The 22,929-nt window shown below is 41.9% G+C and overlaps 1 protein-coding gene across 13 annotated transcripts in view; it reads left to right on the top strand.

Annotated features, from left to right (window-relative positions):
- Positions 1 to 22,929, top strand: part of LOC120534120 — a 62,157-nt gene that overhangs the window by 25,970 nt on the left and 13,258 nt on the right. The gene's annotated exons all lie outside the window — the stretch shown is intronic.

Below are 22,929 nucleotides of genomic sequence, written 5' to 3'. Positions count from 1 at the left end.
GGGAGCAGAATGCGGGCTTAGAGATTGATGTGGAAACAGCCAGACCATCGCAGAGCGATACGTCATCTCCAAGCACTGTGCCGGCCCAGTCTGAAACCATGCCCCTTGAGGTCAAGTCTGATCACCTCAGTCGTCTGAAATTTCAGTTTAGACAGATACCGGCTTCATTTAAAAGGGAGCAATGTAACGACGACTCCCTTAAATTTGTGAAAAGTGCAGTTGTCTTGGTAGATGACCAGCGCACAACACATCCCATGGCACAAGGTCCCCACTTTGTATTAAATAATGACCTTTTATATCGGGTGGCAGATCATGAAGGAGAGGTAAGGTCACTGCTTTTAGTTCCACGGACTTACCGGCGACAAGTCTGTGAACTAGCTCATACCCACCTCCTGGGAGCCCATCTGGGTCCTGAGAAAACTTTAGAGCAAATCGAGCTCCGATTTTTTTGGCCTGGGATTAATGAGGAGGTCTGCCGTTTTTGCATGTCCTGTCCAGACTGTCAATTACGACAGATTCTTTGACAGGACCGTGCTCCTCTAATCCCTTTACCACTAATTGATGTCCCATTTGAACGTATCGGGGTCGACCTGGTGGGACCCCTAGAGCCTTCAGCCAGAGGACATAAATATATAATGGTCCTGGTGGATTATGCCACCCTGAAGCTGTTCCATTACGCTCAGCCACTTCCAAAAATATCGCACGGGAGTTAGGAGTATTTGCGTGAGTCGGAATTCCTAAAGAAATCCTGACGGATCAAGGGACTCCATTTACCTTGGAGACGTTCAGGAGACAGCAAAGTTACTGAAAATAAAATATTTAAAGACCTCTGTATATCATCCTCAAACAGATGGTCTAGTTGAGAGGTTTAATCAAACTCTCAAGCAGATGTAACGCAAAGTAGTCAATGAGGACGGAAGGAACTGGGATCAGCTCCTCCCCCTCGTCCTTTTTGCTTACCGGGAAGTCCCACAAGCCTCCATTGGGTTCTCACCCTTTGAATTATTGTATGGACGACAACCCTGGGGTTTATTGGATATATTAAAAGAAGGATGGGAAGAGGAGGTCCTTCCCTCTGTAAATATACTTGAATATATCGCACAATTACGTGATAGATTTGCAAAAATTAGACCTATCCTACATTCTCACATGGAGAAGGCGCAAGCAGCCCAGGCTCGTTGTTACAACCGTGGCACATCTCTTCAGGAGTTCCATGCGGGGGATCGTGTCATGGTATTGGTTCCTACCTCACACTCCAAATTACTGGCTCATTGGCAAGGCCCATAAGAAGTTAAGTAGAGGAAGGGTCTGGTTGATTATTTAATTATCCAACCTAATCATCGACCTAAAGAGCGGATTTATCATGTCAATTTGCTGAAACCATGGAAAGAAAGGTATCCCGATCTCTCCTCCGGACAGCCCTGCTCACTCTTCGCTCATTACCTTAACTTCGGTGATGATTTGACTCGCCAACAACGACAGGAGCTCGAAGCAGTTATCCTGTCTATCCCAGAGGTAGAGAGCGAAATTCCTGGATGAACCTCTCTGGTTGACATAGTGACGAAACCAGGGGTTATAGTCAGAGAACGCCTATATCGGATTCCCGAAGCAAAAAAGGCAGAAGTGGAGTTGGAAATCAAACGAATGCTGGATCTAGGTGTGATAGAGGAAAGTTTTAGTCCCTGGTCCAGTCCTGTTGTGTTGGTCAAAAAGCCAGACAGAAGTTGGAGGTTTTGCAATGACTTCCATCGGCTTAACCAAGTCTCCCAATTCGACGTCTATCCGATGCCACGAGTGGATGACCTCCTTGAGCGGCTAGGACATGCCAAATTTTTGACTACTCTTGATATGACAAAGGGGTACTGGCAGGTTCTCTTAACGGATTCCGCAAAGGAAAAGACTGCGTTTAGCACTCCTAGCGGACACTGGCAGTATCATGTACTTCCATTCGGATTACATGGGGCACCCGCTACCTTCCAACGTCTGGTGGACAAAGTGCTCCAACCCCATAATTCGTACAGTGCTGCCTACTTGGATGACGTTGTCATCTATTCCAGCGCATGGTTTGGAACATCTACTGCAGGTTGATGCTGTATTACGGACACTAGCGAATGCCGGACTTCGTATTAATCCAAAGAAATGCTATTTTGGATTAGTCGAAGCCAAATATTTAGGTTACCTAGTGGACCGGGGTATGGTCAAACAACAATGCTCCAAAATAGATACCATAGTAAATTGGCCCCGTCCGATAACCAAGCGGCAGGTACAAGCATTTCTCGGCTTAGCGGGTTACTATCGCTGGTTTGTACCCTGGTTTTCCGAGAGAGCAACGCCCTTGACAAATCTGACAAAGAAGGGAAAACCTAACCACATGGTTTGGGATGATAATACTGACGCTGCATTTAGTGACCTTAAGCAGGCCCTTACGTCATCTCCTATTTTGAAGGCACCTGAATTTACTTTGCCTTTCATTCTCCAGACGGATGCTTCGGATACAGGTCTTGGTGCCGTGCTGAGCCAAAGTATCGATGGAGTGGAACACCCCGTTATGGACCTGAGTCGGAAACTGTTGGACCGAGAGACCAGGTATGCAGCAGTGGAGCGGGAGGCTGTGGCGATTAAATGGCCGATTACGCAGCTGAGGTACTACCTCCTGGGTCGGGAATTCACCCTGGTGACTGACCATGCACCATTACAGTGGATGGCGTTACACAGGGATTCGAATCCACGAGTCACGAGGTGGTTTTTGGACCTACAGCCTTATAAGTTTTCAGTCGTTTATCGTCGAGGTCTGCTGCAGGCCAATGCTGATGCCCTTTCCCGGTGCCACGACCTCACGAGCAGAGGTACGCCTGACCCGCTGGGTCTGGGCTGAGGGGGCGTGTCACACACGTGCAACTAGGAGCGAGCTGAAGGGACCAAGTGGAGATGATTACCCGCCAGGCTAGGGGGTGGCGGGGTGCTCTAAACCTTTGTCTGTTATTTCTGCAGTTTAAATAAGGGAAAACCTGCCTGAACTGATGTCACTTCCTGTTGCGGCACCCAGACTGACGTCACTTCCGGGTTACAGAATATAAAATCCTCCAGCTTGGCTAACTAGTTTAGTTCAGTGTGGGAACTCAAACAAGCAACATTGCTGTGTCAAATTTAATCCTTTGCAGCTAGGAACAATATACGGGTGGCTGCCCCAAACCTTTTTTAAGAGTGTTGAGACTTGTTCTTTCACAATACAGGGAGTGCAGAATTATTAGGCAAGTTGTATTTTTGAGGATTAATTTTAATATGGAACAAACACAGTGCTATCAGTCAATCCAAAATGTTAATAAACCAAAAACCTGAATGTTTCACAACGGAAATGTGAGTGTGAACATTATCAGGGGAACACATATGTGCGCACAATTATTAGGCAACTATTAATGTGCAGATTTATTATGCAACTAAAGGAAAAATGAAAATTTTCCCATCTCACTTGTTTATTTTCATCTGTTATAGTGAGAATAATAAACAAACACCTCAAAATTTACAAATAAACATCTCTGACATTTCAAAAAATCAATCAATCAATCAATGACCAATATAGCCACCCTTCTTTCCAATAACAGTCATAAGCCTTTCCATTCATGGAGTCTGTCAGTTTCTTGATCTGTTGACGATCAGCTTTTTGTGGAGCAGTGACTACAGCCTCCCAGACACTCTTCAGAGAGGTGTATTGTTTTTCTCCCCCGTAAATCTAGCGTTTAAGAAGTGCCCACAAGTTCTCAATAGGGTTTAGGTCAGATGAGGAAGGGGGGCCATGTCATTATTCCTTCATCTTTAAGGCCTTTACTGGCTGGCCACGCAGTGGAGAACTTCGATGCAAGTGATGGAGCATTGGCCTGCATAAAAATCATGGTCTTTTTCCTGTATCACTGTTTGAAGAAAGTGTCTTCGAAAAACTGGCAGTAGGTTTGGGAGTTGATTTTGAGTTCATCTTCAATGCAAAAGGTCCAACTAGCTCATCTTTAAAAATACCAGCTCATACCAGTACCCCACCTCCACGTTGGAGTGGAGCTCTGTGCCCATTACTGATCCACAGGTCCATCCATCTGGTCCATCAAGAGTCACTCTCATCTCATCGGTCCATAAAACCTTTGAAAAAAATCTGTCTTCAGATATTTCTTGGCCCAGTTTTGACGTTTCAACTTATGTTTCTTGTTCAGTGGTGGTTGGGTTTCAGCCCTCCTTACCTTGGCCATGTCTTTGAGCACTGAACACCTTGTACTTCTGGGCACTCCAGGTAGGTTGCAGCTCTGGAATATGAAAGTACTGGAGGATAATGGGTTCCTGGTAGCTTCACGTTTGATTCTTCTCAAATCTTTGGCAGCTAATTTGCGTCTTTTGTTCTCAACACGTTTCTTGCGACCCTGTTGACTATTTGCAACAAAATGTTTGATGGTTCTGTGATCACACACCAATATCTTAGCAATTCCAAAAGTGCTGCATCCCTCTGAAAGACTTTTTACAATTTTTGACTTTTCAGCGTCAGTTAAATCTCTTTTTTGGCCCATTTTGCCTGAGGAAAACTAGCTGCCTAATAATTCTGCACACCTTGATATAGGGTGTTGATCTCCTTAGGCCACACCCTCCCTCATTACACAAATACACATCACCTGACGTGCTTAAATCCAATAAGCATTCAAGTTAATACAGCTTGGAGTTGGAATATACGCATAAAAATGATGATATGGTCAAAATACTCACTTGCCTAATAATTGTGCACACAGTGTATGTATAATAGACCTAACTATTATACATTACAGTGAGTAATTAACCATAGTAAAAAATAGTAAAATAGTAAAAATTATGTTTCATGTTGTGTTAGAGGTATTTGTTGCGTTATGCGTTTTCTTTCTGTTTGGCTTTGAAATTAACATACAAATACTTTTTAAACTTGCAATTTTACTGTAAAACTTAAGTTAAAATAATATTTGGAATTAATTTTTCCTCAACATCGCATTGAATTTTGATTCCGTGTTTGGAGTTACATCGTGACAATGCAACATATAACTGAATATCGTTTCTTTCTCTCTAATAAATAGGTTGATTTTTTCAAATGTTTGTCCCTATGATTTGTTAATTGTCATAGCAAAAACTATTCTAATGGGAAACTGTAAACGTTTTAATATTATTGGCATATCAAGATCTACTCTGGTGCCTAATGTTATCCACGGAAGATGTACTACAGTACCTTTCTTGTCACCTGTTAAAATTTTACATGTCAGAATTGTTAAATCAATTTTGAATAAAACTAATCTTGTCCTATTGCATAGCTCATCACTTATACATAAATTATGCAATAGCATTACGATACAACCTTCTTTCAACAATAATTCGGCCAGTGAAAGACCAGGGGCCTCATGTATAAATGGTGCGTACGCACAGAAATGTTGCGTAAGAACTTTTCCACATTCAAATCGCGATGTATAAAACCTACACTTGGCGTAAAGCCACGCACTTTTCCACGATACCTCATGCCTTGTTGTACGCAAGTTCTCCGCTTGGTTTTGCAGACTGGCGTCACTCAGCGTCAAAGGAATGGTACTGTTCCTGTGTGGTTACTCATTATTTTCCTAACGCGGCCTTATAAATACACTGAAACTAATCGCATATTGTTTATTAGTGTAATGCATCTGATTGTAATTAACTTGTAACAATATGATGGTCCAGGGAACAGCCATAGTATTCCAAATGCCATAACTGCTTTAGTGTTGTTACTCTCACTTCTCCTTCTTCTTCTTCTTCTTCTTCTTCTTCTTCTTTCAGCTCCTCCCGTTAGGAGTTGCCACAGCGGATCATCTTTTTCCATATTACTCTCACTGCACCACTCGGAGTATTTATATCACTGTATCTTAGTGTGAATCACAGCAGCAGCTGATCGGAAAGAGAATTATCGAAATACAGCTTCAAGGACACGCTGTCTCAGCCACTGCAAAACGTTTTAAAGCCTTTCCTGTACAGACCTCGCGGTTCAGAAACAGTTTCATCCCAAGAACTTTAAATGCACTCAATCAATGGCACCTTGTAGAACTGTTTGTACTTATAAGTACAATCACCCTACTGTAAACTTTCACTATAGTTATAATATCGCACAACCTGAGCCACTTTATAAAGCGCGTATTTACATATGATGACGATATCATTTTTAAGGTGAAATGCAGCAAAATGTTTATTAAATTATACAGATAAAACTTTAACTTCATTTAAATAATCTATATTCTTCACTGGGAGTGTCGTTAAGGATAGAATAATTAAACATGTACTACGAAGATATTTCAATGTTCCTTAAACGTTTTGAAGAATTGGTGCTAAGCTTACAGATGGCTTAACTTCTATTACAGAGCTGATTGTGTGGCGATTGGTTACTTGGGGAAAGAAAAGCACTGACTGCAGTGACAGCTACGCCAATATATATCTATACTAATAAAAGGCAAAGCCCTCACTTACTCACTCACTCACTCACTCACTCATCACTAATTCTCGAACTTCCCATGTAGTTAGAAGGCTGAAATTTGGCAGGCTTATTCCTTACAGCTTACTTACAAAAGTTAAGCAGGTTTCATTTCGAAATTTTACACGTAACGGTCATAACAGTCGATAACAGTCGACAACGTCCGCCATGTTGAACTTTCTTATTTATGGCCCCATCTTCACGAAATTTGGTAGGTGGCTTCCCTGCGCTAACCAAAACCGATGTACGTACTTATTTCGATGGTATGACGCCACTGTCAGCCACCATATTGAACTTTCCAACGTCACTAATTTTCCAACTTCCCGTGTAGGTGGAAGGCTGACCCCATCTTCACGAAATTTGGTAGGTGGCTTCCCTGCGCTAACCAAAACCGATGTACGTACTTATTTCGGTGGTATGACGCCACTGTCGGCCACCATATTGAATTTTTGCAAACGTCACTAATTCTCCAACTTTCCGTGTAGTTAGAAGGCTGAAATTTGGCAGGCTCATTCCTTACAGCTTACTTACAAAAGTTAAGCAGGTTTCATTTCGAAATTCTACGCATAACGGTTATAACGGCCAACAACGTCCGCCATGTTGAACTTTCTTATTCATGGCCCCATCTTCACGAAATTTGGTAGGCGGCTTCCCGAGCTAACCGAAACCAATGTACATACTTATTTCGGTGGTATGACGCCACTGTCAGCCGCCATATTGAACTTTTCAACGTCACTAATTCTCCAACTTCCCATGTAGGTAGAAGGCTGAAATTTGGCATGCTCATTCCTTACAGCTTACTTACAAAAGTTAACAATAGAATTACCAGAGCCTACGAAAAAACTCGTAATTCCGTCCCACCTTAAACTGCTTCTTAAATCCCTTCACACCTCTCCGCCAGCGCCCTTTGTCTTCTAAATGTGCTGATAAAGAGAAGCCGGCTATTCCATCCCCCCACCAATTTAGAACGTGCACGAACTTCTCTCAGCTCATGCCTTGATTGAGTATCTGGGAGTGAAGTGGAGTTTTAGAGTGAAATAATAGATCGTTGTTTGGAACACACGCATTTCATGTCTGTTCCGTTTCTACAGTAATCTGTGTCAACACATTGTTAAAACAGAAACTTTTTTTATATTCTAGTAGTAGATGACAAAATGTAGGCATAAACTATATAATGTATGAAGCCTGAAGTCCAAATAGCAAAGAAACATTTTCACAAGAATAACACAATTGCACTTTTATTCAAACATATAACTGCAGAAAGAAAAAGCCGCCTTAACATGCGACATTGACACCTCTTTACTATAACTGACTCTGTGGTTCAATAGATACAGCCCCTGCTTGGGAATCAAGGGGTCACGGGTTCGATCCTGCGCCCCTCCCTTTGAGAAGTAAACTGTTCTTAGTCTTACTGTTTTAGAATAAAAACATACATTTGATTTCAGTCTGTAACAGCCAGTGCAATTTATGATCTTTGTAAAGGTTAGCTTTTTTTTTTTATTCACTTTTCACTCTCTCAGTCGCGTTCAGAATCAATCCATACAACCCCATCTGACACGGCTGTTTTCACTAAAGACGCGCTATAGCTCTGCAGTGTACCACGATGCATACTAACGCCCCAAGGTTCTGACACACAAACGCTGGCGAAGCTGCCTTCTTCGTATCTCACCGTCACTTGCTTTTCTTTTATTCAGTTTTATTGAGTGTTCCTGCCAGTCCCGCATGTTGCTGTATGCTTTTCTTTTGCATCCAGGACATGCAGAAGAAAGAATGGTAAAGACCAACTTCGGCGCTATATGCAATCATCAGACACTCCCCATCTGCCCGTGTCGTTCAAACACAGGAACATATATTGGTGTAAAAGTATAACAAAAGTGCACTTTTATTCAAGTGCACTTTTTCCATCGCCTTTTCCTGTAAGAAGCAGTGTACACACTTCTCTCTATGCTGTGGTTTCTATTACACACCTGAAAGAAAGACAATATATGTGAAAATATAATCGCACTAATGCAATATTATTTGAAAACGAACAGCGTCAGATCGGGTGTGAATTTATGCAGGAACTGGAAATTCTCTGATGCGGACCTTCCCCAGGGAAGAAAGTACAGTGTCAGGTGCTCATTCAGTGTAATAGAAACCATAGCACAGAGAGGTGTGTACACGGCAACAAGTACACGTGTCGTAAATGTAGGAAGGACGGTCCTTGGGTGTGTGGGAACTGTTAATATTTGAATGTGATGATTTTATATAGCACGGAATGAAAATCTTCACTTCTTAGCATTGCACCATGCAAGATGTCGTATCAATCGCCTACTGTATCTTGCTTTCTTTTTCTTCGGTTATACAGGTAGTTTTGAATAAAAGTGCACTTGTTTTGTTTGCGAAATGAAGTGTCTGCGTGCACTTTTCGTGGCATTACACGTGTATTTTTTGAGCATGCCCGTTTGAGCAGTATAAAAGTATTGAAAAGTATAACAAAACAACGGGCAGATGGAGAGTGTCTGATGATTGCATATAGCGCCGAACTTACTGCTCTTTACTATTCTCTCCTCTGCGTGCCCTGGAGTACAAAAGAAACAGAATACAGACGCTATAGCTCTGTGCTGTACCACGATGCATACTAACGCCCCCACCGGTTCTGACACACAGGCGCTGGCGAAGCTGTCTTCTTCATATCTCACCGTCACTTGATTTTCTTTTTATTCAGTTTTATTGAGTGTTCCTGCCAGTCCCGCATGTTGCTGTATGCTGGATATGTTCATATGTATTGTCTCTTTCTTTCAGGTGTGTAATAGAAACCACAGCATAGAGAGAAGTGTGTACACTGCTTCTTACAGGAAAAGGCGATGGAAAAAGTGCACTTGAATAAAAGTGCACTTTTGTTATACTTTTACACCAATATATGTTCCTGTGTTTGAACGACACGGGCAGATGGGGAGTGTCTGATGATTGCATATAGCGCCGAAGTTGGTCTTTACCATTCTTTCTTCTGCATGTCCTGGGTGCAAAAGAAAAAGCATACAGCAACATGCGGGGACTGGCAGGGACACTCAATAAAACTTAATAAAAAGAAAAGCAAGTGACGGTGAGATACGAAGAAGGCAGCTTCGCCAGCGTTGTGTGTCAGAACCGGGGCGTTAGTATGCATCGTGGTACACTGCAGAGCTATAGCGCGTCTTTAGTGAAAACAGCCGTGTCAGATGGGGTTGTATGGATTGATTCTGAACGCGACTGAGAGAGTGAAAAGTGAATAAAAAAAAAAAAAAAGCTAACCTTTACAAAGATCATAAATTGCACCGGCTGTTACAGACTGAAATCAAATGTATGTTTTTATTCTAAAACAGTAAGACTAAGAACAGTTTACTTCTCAAAAGGGAGGGGCGCAGGATCGAACCCGTGATTCCCAAGCGGGGGCTGTATCTATTGAACCACAGAGTCAGTTATAGTAAACTGGTGTCAATGTCGCATGTTAAGGCGGCTTTTTCTTTCTGCAGTTATATGTTTGAATAAAAGTGCAATTGTGTTATTCTTGTGAAAATGTTTCTTTGCTATTTGGACTTCAGGCTTCATACATTATATAGTTTATGCCTACATTTTGTCATCTACTACTAGAATATAAAAAAGTTTCTGTTTTAACAATGTGTTGACACAGATTACTGTAGAAACGGAACAGACATGAAATGCGTGTGTTCCAAACAACGATCTATTATTTCACTCTAAAACTCCACTTCACTCCCAGATACTCAATCAAGGCATGAGCTGAGAGAAGTTCGTGCACGTTCTAAATTGGTGGGGGGATGGAATAGCCGGCTTCTCTTTATCAGCACATTTAGAAGACAAAGGGCGCTGGCGGAGAGGTGTGAAGGGATTTAAGAAGCAGTTTAAGGTGGGACGGAATTACGAGTTTTTTCGTAGGCTCTGGTAATTCTAGTGTTAAGCAGGTTTCATTTCGAAATTCTACGTGTAACGGTCATAATGGTCAATAATGTCTGTCATGTTGAACTTTCTTATTTATGGCCCCATCTTCACGACATTTGGTAGGCGACTTCCCTGCGCTAACCGAAACCAATTTACGTACTTATTTCGGTGGTATGACGCCACTGTCAGCCGCCATATTGAAGTTTTCAACAGTCTTTGTTACTTATTGGCCCATCTTCAAGAAATTTGGTACGCGGGTTCCCAACGCTAACTGAATCCTACTTATGTACATATATACGTCCATAGCCTGCAGCTCAGTCACCGTGTGAGGCGCATTGGGTCCCCATCCCAACGCCTCCCACGTTGTTGGCTGCCTGCCTACATAAGGCCGTCCGTCGCTCCAGTCTCTACATTCCCTTCCTTGCTTCGCCACGGATTCACGCCCCTGCTGATAACTACAGCCTTTTTATTTAATCCACGGCTTCTCCGCTGTTTTATTGTTCATTTATTACGATTATAGTTATTGTGTAGGTATTTTAGACTTACTTTACATTGTTCAGGTACCCATTTCCTTTATCATTCCAAACGTACCCGCATTAACATGTCTATCGAGGTGATCACCATTGATCAAAGAACTGTCTCTTACCGAGTGGTTTCCATGCCCGGAGATGGCACCTATCTTTTCCTTTCTCTTTGTTACATATTGCACGGCCATATCAGGCTCACTCTTGATATCTGGAGAAACATTGTGTCTTATTTATGTATGTTTTATGTATGATTTATGTAGCAGAAGAACGTGGAAGTTGGAGTACACACAGATTCCTGCATCTGGATTTTTCTGTGCGTAAGCACATTTCGGCTTTTGTGCTTACGCCATGTTATAGTGCGAGTTCTACACACAGCTTTATACATGAGGCCCCAGATGGTGTTAACGGTTGTAGATATTCTACGGGATATTTAAGTTGATGTTTTTATGAACTGTTTCAGCATAGTCTATTGATACGCATTTAACCAATTTGCCGTGTAACCGATCAACAATTTTGTGTTAATTCATTTGACTTCATTGTTTCTCAATGCTAGGAGTGCCCGTGTACTCATTTCTTCTGTTGATAACCCTTCGGGGTGAATTTCTTCAGTAAGATTTGGACATAATATGTCTTTCTTTTATTGGGAATTTAAAGAGAAGAAAACATAAAAATTTATAAGAACTGAGAGCTCAGGAACTGTGTCTGACAAAAGCATTCACATGAATGAGAGGTGAGAAGTCTGAGGGCGTGGGCTGTTAACCATAAATGGTTGAGCGGAGGGCGGAACTTGAAAAAATGTCTTGGCAATAGTCTCGTCTCAAGATTTTCTTTTATAATAGAGTGATATAGTACAATTTATCATCGGGCTATTTGGATTACCTGTGGACATATCTGGCTGCTGCATTTCTTCATGTCATGTGTTTCTGAATTATTATTGCCTGGTTGATATTTTCTCAGCTACTCTATTCTGTCACACCCTAACTCCAGTACATGGCAGGTGAACTTTACTGGCTATTATTTTACTGTGCTGAGCCACCCCTAGAATTGTACTGTCACTTGGACATTATTCATCAGGTCCATCGGAGATATATTCATCATAAATCCTGACAGTACTTTAACGTCAATGGCACAAACCCAATATGGTCCTTTTAGTCTTCTAACCAGCAGTGCTCAAGGAAGTGTGGCTGGGCCGCTGATTGCAGTGTGCTAGTGAAGCCAGCTAGGTCGGTTAACGTTAGGGCTGATGTAAACAGTATTGCTATTGGACATTTTAACATTTGTTCACTTATGAATAAGGGTTTTTTAGTTTGTGATCTTTTGGACAATTGTTAGTATGATTTTAAGTGTCTTGTTGAAACTTGGCAGCAGCCTAATGACTTCTTACATCTGAATCATGTTGTGCCCCAAGGGTATGTCAGCCTCAAGCCTCTGGTAGAGGGGTTGATCCCACAATAATTTACAATGATAGGTGGAATGTATCTTCTGTGGCTTTGCCTGTAAACACCTCATTGGAGTCCATTGTTCTACAAATCAATAAGCCCACTCCTACTTGACGAGCCATTATTTATTGACCATCTAAACCTAATAAGGACTTTTTAAATGAAGTTTCAAGCTTTTTAACTTATGTCTGTACCATGTCGTCTAATGTTATTTTGGTGGGTGATTTTAATATGCATATGGATAATGTTAACTCTCTTATTGTGAATTTTACATCTTCTTGTGACAGTTTTGGCTTACAGCAGTACATTGTAAAGGTCATAATCTTGATGTTGTTTGTTGCACTGGTGTAACTCCTCTCAGCAGTACTGCATCTGATCTGCCCATATCTGACCATAAGCAAATATCCTTTTATGTTAATTTAACACGATCCAAACCTAAGCAATATCACTTTATTATATTTCACAATATTAAGAATACTTACTTGCCTACTCTGTGCAGTGAAACTGATCTCTTATGCAAAGATAATCTACTCACAACTGATGATCAAGTTTCCCATTACAATGATGGATTACATAGTCTATTGGATAATCTTTTTCCTTTAAAATCGCAGTCTGTTACTTTTACTTTCTCTTCCTTTAAAATCGCAGTCTGTTACTTTTACTTGCTCTGCCCCTTAGTACACAGCTGAGCCGCACCAGCTTAAAGCTAAAGACTGTCTTTTTGTACGTCTCTTTTTAAGACAGGGTCTGCTGAACATAAACAAATGTACTATGAGCATTTACTTTATTATAAGGGCTCTCTTTCCACTGCCAAATCAGCTTATTATGCGCAACAGTAGAGGTTAAGTGAATAGAATTCTAGAGCTTTATTTTCTGCTGCTAATAAGGTTTTACAGCCACCTAATGCCATTTAACCTCACCTTTACTCCACTGCACAATGTGATATTTTCATGAATTACTTTAATTTAAAATCACCAGCTGATACCATCAGCAAGTGTACTACCAAAATTCTAATTTTGCTTCTGGTAGGTCTTGCTTAAACTCCTTTTTGTTCTTTACGCTTCCTACTTTAATTCCCATTTAAAATAAACCTAGTGCTGGTCCCAATAATCTGAATAAGTTTAGACCAATTTCAAAGTCAGTAGCTGCACAGGTACATGCTTATCTTACTGATAATGATTTATTTGAACTGTTTCAGTCTGGTTTCCACCCTTTCTACAATACAGAGACAGCTTTGGTTAAAATCACTTAACAAACTGTTAACAGCTGCTGACTCTGGGCTGTTGACCATTCTGATTTTACTTGACCTGAGTGTGGCCTTTGGTTCAGTATCTCATAGCATTTTGTTTGATAAATTAGCCTCTATTGCAATCAGTGGTATTTACTACACTTGATTCGCTTCATATGTCTCTGGTTGTACACAGTTTGTTCAAGTTAAGAATTTTACATCACAACACACTGCAGTCACTAGTGGTGTTCCCTAAGGCTCTATTTTGGGCCCTTGTTTATTTATTATCTACTTTCTAACACTTGGAAATAGTTTTTAGGAGATTTGGTGTTCAGTTTCATTGCTATGTTAATAACACCCAACTGTGTTTATCTACCAAGGCTAATTCTGTCCTTTCTCCCTTCACTCTCTATGATTGTCTTGCTGAAATAAATGTGTGGTTCTCGTCCAGTTTTCTCCAACTAAATAATGATAAAACTGAGGTCCTCCTCATTGGCACTAAATCCACACTCACTAGAATTGACAGTTTTTCTTTGATAGTTGATGTTTCTATAGTTTCTCCTTCTCCTGAGGCTAAGAGCTTGAGTGCCACCCTTGACAGCACTCTATCTTTCAAAGCACACATTAATAATATTACCCGGTATTCAGATTATCACCTTCATAATATAAACCATCTTCATCCATTTCTTACACCTAATAGTACTGTTATCCTTGTACATGCTTTGGTAACATCTCGCATTGATTACTCTAATCATCTTGAAAATAACGTAACATGATCATCAATGTAATTGTTTTGTCACTGTTATGAGTGTTGCTGTCATATATATATATATATATATATATATATATATATATATATATATATATATATATATATATATATATATATATATATATATATACACATACATACATACACACATTATATATACAGTATATATATCTAATATCTATATATTGTGGACGCTGGCCTGGACACAGACAGACAGACATGTTGTTCTTCACCACACACCGTTTATTTACAGACTAATATTTACAAAGTTACCGTGCTCTCACAAACCCCAGTGCCTCTTGCACCGATTCACCAAAGTCCAGGCTACACAGTCCTTTTCTGGCCGCCTCCTGTCCTCTCGCCAGCTTTGTCTTCCTTCCTCCCGACTCTCGCCCGACTGCTGGGAGGCGGCCCCTTTTATGGGAACCCGGATGGGCTCCAGCTGCTTCCCGGCACTCCTCTGCAGACACGCCCTTGTGTGGCGGAAGTGCGGCTGCACACCCGAAGCCATCCGGGTGATCCCTGTAGTCTTCCCCAGCACTTCCTGGTGTGGCGGAAGTGCTGGGCTCCAGGGCTGTTCAGGCAGCGGGGCGCCACCTGGCGGTGGCCACGGGCCCCTACAGGGCTGGGCTTCCATGTCCCCTACCCGAGGCCACCAACGTAACCAGGGCGGACACCCCCTCGTGGTCTGGTGGAGGTACAGGCCTACTCTGGTCCTCCTGGGCGTCCCGGCCGGGCTCCTGCCTCGGCCAGATGTGGCCTATGATGGTCTGGAAGTGGGGCGCCACCTGGCGGTGGCCACAGGTCCCTACAGGGCTGGGCTTCCAAGCCCTGTACCCGAGGCCCCCAGCATAACCAAGACGGATGCTCCCTCTCGGTCTGGAGGAGGCACAAGCCCTCCTCTGGTCCTCCTGGGCGTCCCGGCCGGGCTCCAGCCCCCCACCGGGTCCCACATGGGATACTCCGGCATCGGGGCGCCGCCTGGCAGTGGCCACGGGTCCCTACAGGGCTGGGCTTCCAAGCCCTGTACCCGAGGCCCCCAACATAACCAGGACGGACGCCCTGTCGGTCTGGAGGAGGCACAAGCCCTCCTCTTGTCCTCCTGGGCGTCCCGACCACAATATATATCTATATATATATCTATATCTATTTATCTATCTGTATATCTATATATCTATATATATACTCAGTAAAAAAAAGAAACGTCCTCTGACTTTCAACTGTTTTTACTTTCAGTAAACTTAATGTGTAAATATTTGTATGAACACTAAAAGAGTCAACACCATAAGACATAAACTAAAAATGTTTCACAATGTGTCCCTGAATGAAGGGAGGCTGCTTGAAGTACTGCAGTGCATCTCCTTCTCATGGACTGAACCAGATTTGTCAGTTCTTGCTGTGAGATGTTACCCCACTCTTCCACCAAGGCACCTGCAAGTTTCTGGACATTTCTGGGGGGAATGGCCCTAGCCATCGATCCAAATCGATCCCGCTCCAGAGTACAGGCCTCGGTGTAACGCTCATTCCTTCGACGATAAACACGAATCCGTCCATCACCCCTGGTGAGACAAAACCGTGATTCATCAGTGAAGAGCACTTTTTGCCACTCCTGTCTGGTCCAGCGAAGGTGGGTTTGTGCCCATAGGCGGCGTTGTTGCTGGTGATGTCTGGTAAGGACCTGCCTTACAACAGGCCTACAAGCCCTCAGTCCAGCCTCTCTCAGCCTATTGCGGACAGTCTGAGCACTGATGGAGGGATTGTGTGTTCCTGGTGTGACTCGGGCAGTTGTTGTGGCCATCCTGTACCTGTCACGCAGGTGTGATATTCGGATGTACCGATCCTGTGCAGGTGTTGTTACACGTGGTCTTCCACTGCGAGGATGATCAACTGTCCTTCCTGTCTCCCTGTAGCACTGTCTTAGGCGTCTCACAGTGCGGACATGGCAATTTATTGCCCTAGCCACATCAGCAGTCCTCATGCCTCCCTACAGCATGCCTAATGCACGTTCACGCAGATGAGCAGGGACCCTGGGCATCTTTCATTGGGTGTTTTTCACAGTCGGTAGACAAGTCTCTTTAGTGTCCTGCGTTTTTAGAATTGTGACCTTAAATGCCTACTTTCTGTAAGCTGATAAGGTCTTAATGACCATTCCACAGGTGCATGTTAATTAATTGATTATGGTTAATTCAACATGCATGGAAAACATTGTTTAAACCCTTTACAATGAAGATCTGTAAAGTTATTTGGATTTTTAAAACATTATTGTTGAAATACACAGTCCTGAAAAAGGGACGTTTCTTTTTTTGCTGAGTATATATATATAAATACACATACACATTATATATATATATATATATACTGTATATATAAACTGCTCAAAAAAATTAAAGGAACACTTTGAAAACACATCAGATCTCAATGGGAAAAAGAAATCCTCCTGGATATCTATACTGATATAGACTGGGTAATGTGTTAGGAGCGAAAGGATGCCACATCGTTTGATGGAAATGAAAATGATCAACCTACAGAGCCCTGAATTCAAAGACGCCCCAAAAATCAGAGTGAAAAATTATGTGGCAGGCTAGTCCATTTTGCAAAAATTTAATTGCAGCAACTCAAAATTGTACGCAGTAGTTTGTATGGCCCCTGTGTTCTTGTATACATGCCTGACAACATCGGTGCATGCTTCTAATGAGATGACAGATGGTGTTGTGGGGGATCTCCACCCAGATCTGGACCAGGGCATCACTGAGCTCCTGGACAGTCTGAGGTGCAACCTGGTGGCATTGGATGGACCAAAACATAATGTCCCAGAGGTGTTCTATTGGATTTAGGTCAGGAAAGTGTGGAGGCCAGTCAATGGTATCAATTCCTTCATCCTCCAGGAACTGCCTGCATACTCTCACCACATGAGGCCAGGAATTGTCGTGCACCAGGAGCCACTGTACCAGCATAGGGTCTGACAATGGGTCCAAGGATTTCATCCTGATACCTAATGGCAGCCAAGGTGCCTTTGTCAAGCCTGTAGCGGTCTGTGTGACCCTCCATGAATATGCCTCCCTAGGCAATCATTAACCCACCACCAAACTGCTCATGCTGAATGATGTTACAGGCAGCATAATGTTCTCCATGGCTTCTCCAGACCCTTTCACTTCTGTCACGTGCTCAGGGTGAACCTGCTCTCATCTGTAAAAAGCACAGGGCACCAGTGGTGCATCTGCCAATTCTGGTATTCTCTTTTTTTTTTTTTTTTTTTTTTTTTAATTTTATTACAATCAATACATAGCAATCACATTTTACAAAAAAGAAAAAAAAGAATTATGCTAAGAACAGATCAATCCCCACCCTTGAGAGAGAGAGCAAGCCAAACGGTGTAAAATTTAAGGCTTTTAAAAATACCTAAATCAACAAATTCTCTGTACTTTATAAACTTATTTCAAAATATTACTGATTAGATCCTGCCATGTTTTGAAAAAAGTCTGCACAGATCCTCTAACTGAGTATTTGATTTTTTCCAATTTTAAATAATATAACACATCAGTTTCCCACTGACTTAAAGAGGAGAGTTTGGGTTCTTCCAGTTTATCAGAATAAGTCTGCGTGCCAAAAGTGTAGTGAATGCAATCACAATTTGTTTGTCCTTCTCCACTTTAAGACCCTCTGGAAGAACCCCAAACACAGCTGTTAATGGGTTAGGAGGGATTGTGAGTCCAAGACTGTCTGAGAGGTAATTAAAATTTTTGTCCAGAATAATGTTAATTTGGTGCAGGCCCAGAACATGTGACCTAGTGAGGCTGGAGCTAATTTGCAGCGTTCACAGGTTGGATCATGTCCTGGAAACATTTTGGAGAGTTTTAGTCGAGACAGATGTGCTCGATATATAATTTTGAGCTGTATAATTGTATGCTTTGCACATATGGAGCTCGAGTGAATTCTCTGCATTGCTACTTTCCACTCCTTTTCTGATATATTAATTGAGAGATCATTTTCCCAGTGTCCTCTTGGATCTTTGAAAGGAAGGGATTGTAAAAGGATTTTATATATTGTAGAGATGGAGTCTAACTCCTTTAAATTGAGCAATAAATTTTCCAGCGTGGATGAGGGTGCCAGATGAGGAAAATCTGGAAGGTTCTGTTTAACAAAGTTCCTGATTTGAAGATAGTAAAAGAAATTTGTAGCTGGAATGTTAAATTTGCAATGTAATTGTTCATAGGATGCAAAGACGTTGTCTATATAAAGATCCCTAAGCAATTCTGGTATTCTATGGCGAATGCCAATCGAGCTGCATGCTGCTGGGCAGCGAGCTCAGGGCCCATTAGAGGACATGGGGCCCTTGGGTCACCCTCATGAAGTCTTTCTGGTTGTTTGGTGAGAGACATTCACACCAGTGGCCTGCTGGAGGTCATTTTGTAAGGCTCTGGCAGTGCTCATCCTGTTCCTCCTTGCCCAAAGGAGCAGATACTGGTCCTGCTGATGGGTTATGGACCTTCTATGGCCCTCTCCAGCTCTCCTAGAGTAACTGCTTGTCTCCTAGAATCTCCTCCATGCCCTAGAGACTGTCCTAGAAGACACAGCAAACCTTCTGGCAATGGTACATATTGATGTGCCATTCTGGAGAAGTTGGACTACCTGTGCAACTTCTGTAGGGTCCAGGTATCTCCTGATGGTACCAGTAGTGACACTGACTGTAGCCAAATGTGAAACTAGTGAAAAACAGTCAGAAAAGATGAGGAGGGAAAAATGTCAGTGGCCTCCACCTGTTAAACTATTCCTGTTTTGGGGGTCCATCTCATTGTTTCCCCTCTACTGTACCTGTTGTTAATTTCATTAACACCAAAGCAGCTGAAACTGATTAACAACCCCCTCTGCTACTTAACTGACTAGATCAGTATCCCAGAAATTTCATTGACTTGATGCTATACTCTCATTAAAAAGTGTTCCTTTAATTTTTTTGAGCAGTATATCTATCTATCTATCTATATATATATATATATATATATATATATATATATATATATATATATATATATATATATATATATATATACCCACACACACACATATTATATCTATATCTATATATACTGTATATATATATCAAAATACCCGCGCTTTGCAGCGGCGAAGTACTGCCTTAAAAGTTTTATTAAGAAGAAAAATTAAACCTTTTTAAACTGAGGGAAAATATACCAATAATTATTTGTTAAGGATCTCTTTGTATACCACATTGTGAGTTCGCCCTCCGGTTGTAATATGACCAAGCTGTGCGCTGAGCTTACTCTTAAGTATGCAACGTACAGTTGGCCATGTGAACAGTAATCTTGTTTCAAATCTCACAGCTTGGATTGCTGCTGTCATAATCGGTTTGAGTTTCATGGTTTGTTTCAATTACGAGTAGTAATAGTAATATGGCAGTATTTGTAGGACTTGTGTTGAAGTGACATTCAGCATCTGTCAAACGTTGTAAGTATACAACCAGTTTCAGCGATACTTCACATCCAGCTTTTGATAGTTTAAACATTCATAAACATCAAAGTGTCCACTACTGAAATCGTCACCTGTGAATCTAAGATGTTTAAGAGGAATTGGCGGTTGTCCAAAGGTGTAAAATATTTGGCCATTTCGGTACACTTGAAAGCGACAACCAAACAATTCAGCGGCAGCCATCAACTCACATGCAGATGCATAGGTGAAGGGCTTAAGCATTTCACTCTTATAGTGCTCCTGTGTAGTATAATTATCTCCTGTACCGTCATCAGTCCACACCTTGAACCTGTCCCAATCATTCAATACATAAGACACAATGTTTCTCCAGATATCAAGAGTGAGCATGATATGGCCGTGCAATATGTAACAAAGAGAATGGAAAAGATAGGTGCCATCTCCGGGCATGGAAACCACTCGGTAAGTGACAGTTCTTTGATCGATGGTGATCAAATCGATAGACATGCTAATGCGGGTACGGTTAGAATGATAAAGGAAATGGGTACCTGAACAATGTAAAGTAAGTCTAAAATACCTACACAATAACTATAATCGTAATAAATGAACAATAAAACAGTGGAGAAGCCGTGGATTAAATAAAAAGGCTGTAGTTAGCTGCAGGCTATGCACGTATATATGTACGTAAGTAGGATTCACTTGGCATTGGGAACCCGCGTACCAAATTTCTTGAAGATGGGCCCATAAGTAACAAAGACTGTTGAAAAGTTTAATATGGCAGCCGACAGTGGCCTCATATCACCGAAATAAGTACCAAATTTCAGCCTTCTACCTACACGGGAATTTGGAGAATTAGTGACGTTGGAAAGTTCAATATGGCGGCTGACAGTGGCGTCATACCACCGAAATAAGTACGTATATTGGTTTCGGTTAGCGCAGGGAAGCCGCCTACCAAACTTTGTGAAGATGGGGCCATAAATAAGAAAGTTCAACATGGCGGACGTTGTTGACCGTTATGACCGTTATGCGTAGAATTTCGAAATGAAAACTGATTAACTTTTGTAAATAAGCTGTAAGGAATGAGCCAGCCAAATTTCAGCCTTCTACCTACACGGAAAGTTGGAGAATTAGCGACGTTTGGAAAATTCAATATGGCGGCTGACAGTGGCATCATACCACCGAAATAAGTACGTACATCGGTTTTGGTTAGCGCAGGGAAGCCACCTACCAAATTTCATGAAGATGGGGTCAGTCTTCTACCTACACGGGAAGTTGGAAAATTAGTGACGTTGGAAAGTTCAATATGGTGGATGACAGTGGCGTCGTACCATCGAAATAAGTATGTACATTGGTTTCGGTTAGCACAGGGAAGCCACCTACCAAATTTCATGAAGATGGGGCCATAAATAAGAAAGTTCAACATGGCAGACGTTGTCGACTGTTATCGACCGTTATGACCGTTAAGTGTAAAATTTCAAAATGAAACCTGCTTAACTTTTGTAGGTAAGCTGTAAGGAATAAGCCTGCCAAATTTCAGCCTTCTATCTACACGGGAAGTTGGAGAATTAGTGATGAGTCAATGAGTGAGTGAGTGAGTGAGTGAGTCAGTGAGGGCTTTGCCTTTTATTAGTTTAGAATTACATAATTTTATTTTATTTTAATTGTTTTTATTGTATTGTTTTCGTTTACCTTTGTAGGGAGTCCTTGAGTGCCATGAAAGGTGCCTTTAAATAAAATGAGATACAGTATTCTTCTTCTTCTTTTGGGTGCTCCCTTTAGGGGTTGCCACAGTAGATCATCTTCTTCCATATTATTATTGTTTTTAATTATGCTTATGTGATTATTTTATGAAAGTGATCACTTCTCGGGCGACACGGTGGCACAGTGGTAGCGCTGCTGCCTCGCAGTTAGGAGACCCGGGTTTGCTTCCTGGGTCCTCCCTGCGTGGGGTTCGCATGTTCTCCCTGTGTCTGTGTAGGTTTCCTTCAGGCGCTCCGGGTTCCTCCCACAATCCAAAGACATGCCGGTTAGGTGGATTGGCGTTTCTAAATTGGCCCTAGTGTGTGCTTGGTACGTGGGTGTGTTTGGGTGTGTCCTGCGGTGGGTTGGCACCCTGCCCAGGATTGGCTCCTGCCTTGTGCTCTGTGTTGGCTGGGATTGGCTCCAAGATACATTAAAAAGGTTGAGAACGCTGTGTTGCCTAAACCTATAATGTAACAACAGTTGCCTTGATAAGAAAGGACCTTCTTAGGCATTCTACAGCTCCTGCAGCTGTAAGCATTCAAAATATCAAGTACTCACAGAAGCAATTCAGTGCTATGCTAAGTAATGTTATTTATTTCATAAATTAAAATCATCCATCCATCCATTATCCAACCCGCTATATCCTAACTACAGGGTCTGCTGGAGCCAGGCCCAGCCAACACAGGGCGCAAGGCAGGAAACAAACCCTGGGCAGGGCACCAGCCAGCTGCAGGGCACGCACACACACACCCACCCACACACTAAACACACACTAGGGAAAATTTAGAATCACCAATGCACCTAACCTGCATGTCTTTGGACTGTGGAAGAAAACCGGAGTACCCAGAGGAAACCTACACAGACATGGGGAGAACATGCAAACTCCACGCACGGAGGACCTGGGAAGCAAACCCGGGTCTCCTAACTACAAGGCATAAAATAAAATCTAAATATTAATAAATACAAAGAAGCAAATTATTTGCAGACAACCTGACAAACCTTTTAATTTTCTTAATAGCCAAGAAGGATGGATTTTTATTTTTAATGGCTGGGTCTTTGAATTTGTGTACGTGTATTAAAGGATACCCCTCATTTGGCTGGTGATGGCCAAATTCTATAAACCGTCTTATGTTTACCCACCTAGTTTCATATATGCCCACCCACCAACACATTTCTGGCTATGCAATGTACTACTACTACGACTAATAAAAATAATAATAATTCTATAGAGTTTTTCTGACTACTCAAAGTGCTCTATGTGTAGGCAACATTCCAGTTTGTGTATGTCTTTTTTGTTTTCTTTCCTCCTGAGCTATGAAGTGCTGTTTCAGTTTTTCCCTCCAAAACTCTGCCCCAAATTTTTTCACCAGCTG

The sequence above is a fragment of the Polypterus senegalus genome, chromosome 8, assembly GCF_016835505.1.
Source record: "Polypterus senegalus isolate Bchr_013 chromosome 8, ASM1683550v1, whole genome shotgun sequence".
NCBI lineage: Eukaryota > Metazoa > Chordata > Cladistia > Polypteriformes > Polypteridae > Polypterus > Polypterus senegalus.
The sequence above is the reverse complement of the archived record's forward strand: the minus strand, read 5'-3'. Positions and strand labels throughout refer to the sequence as shown.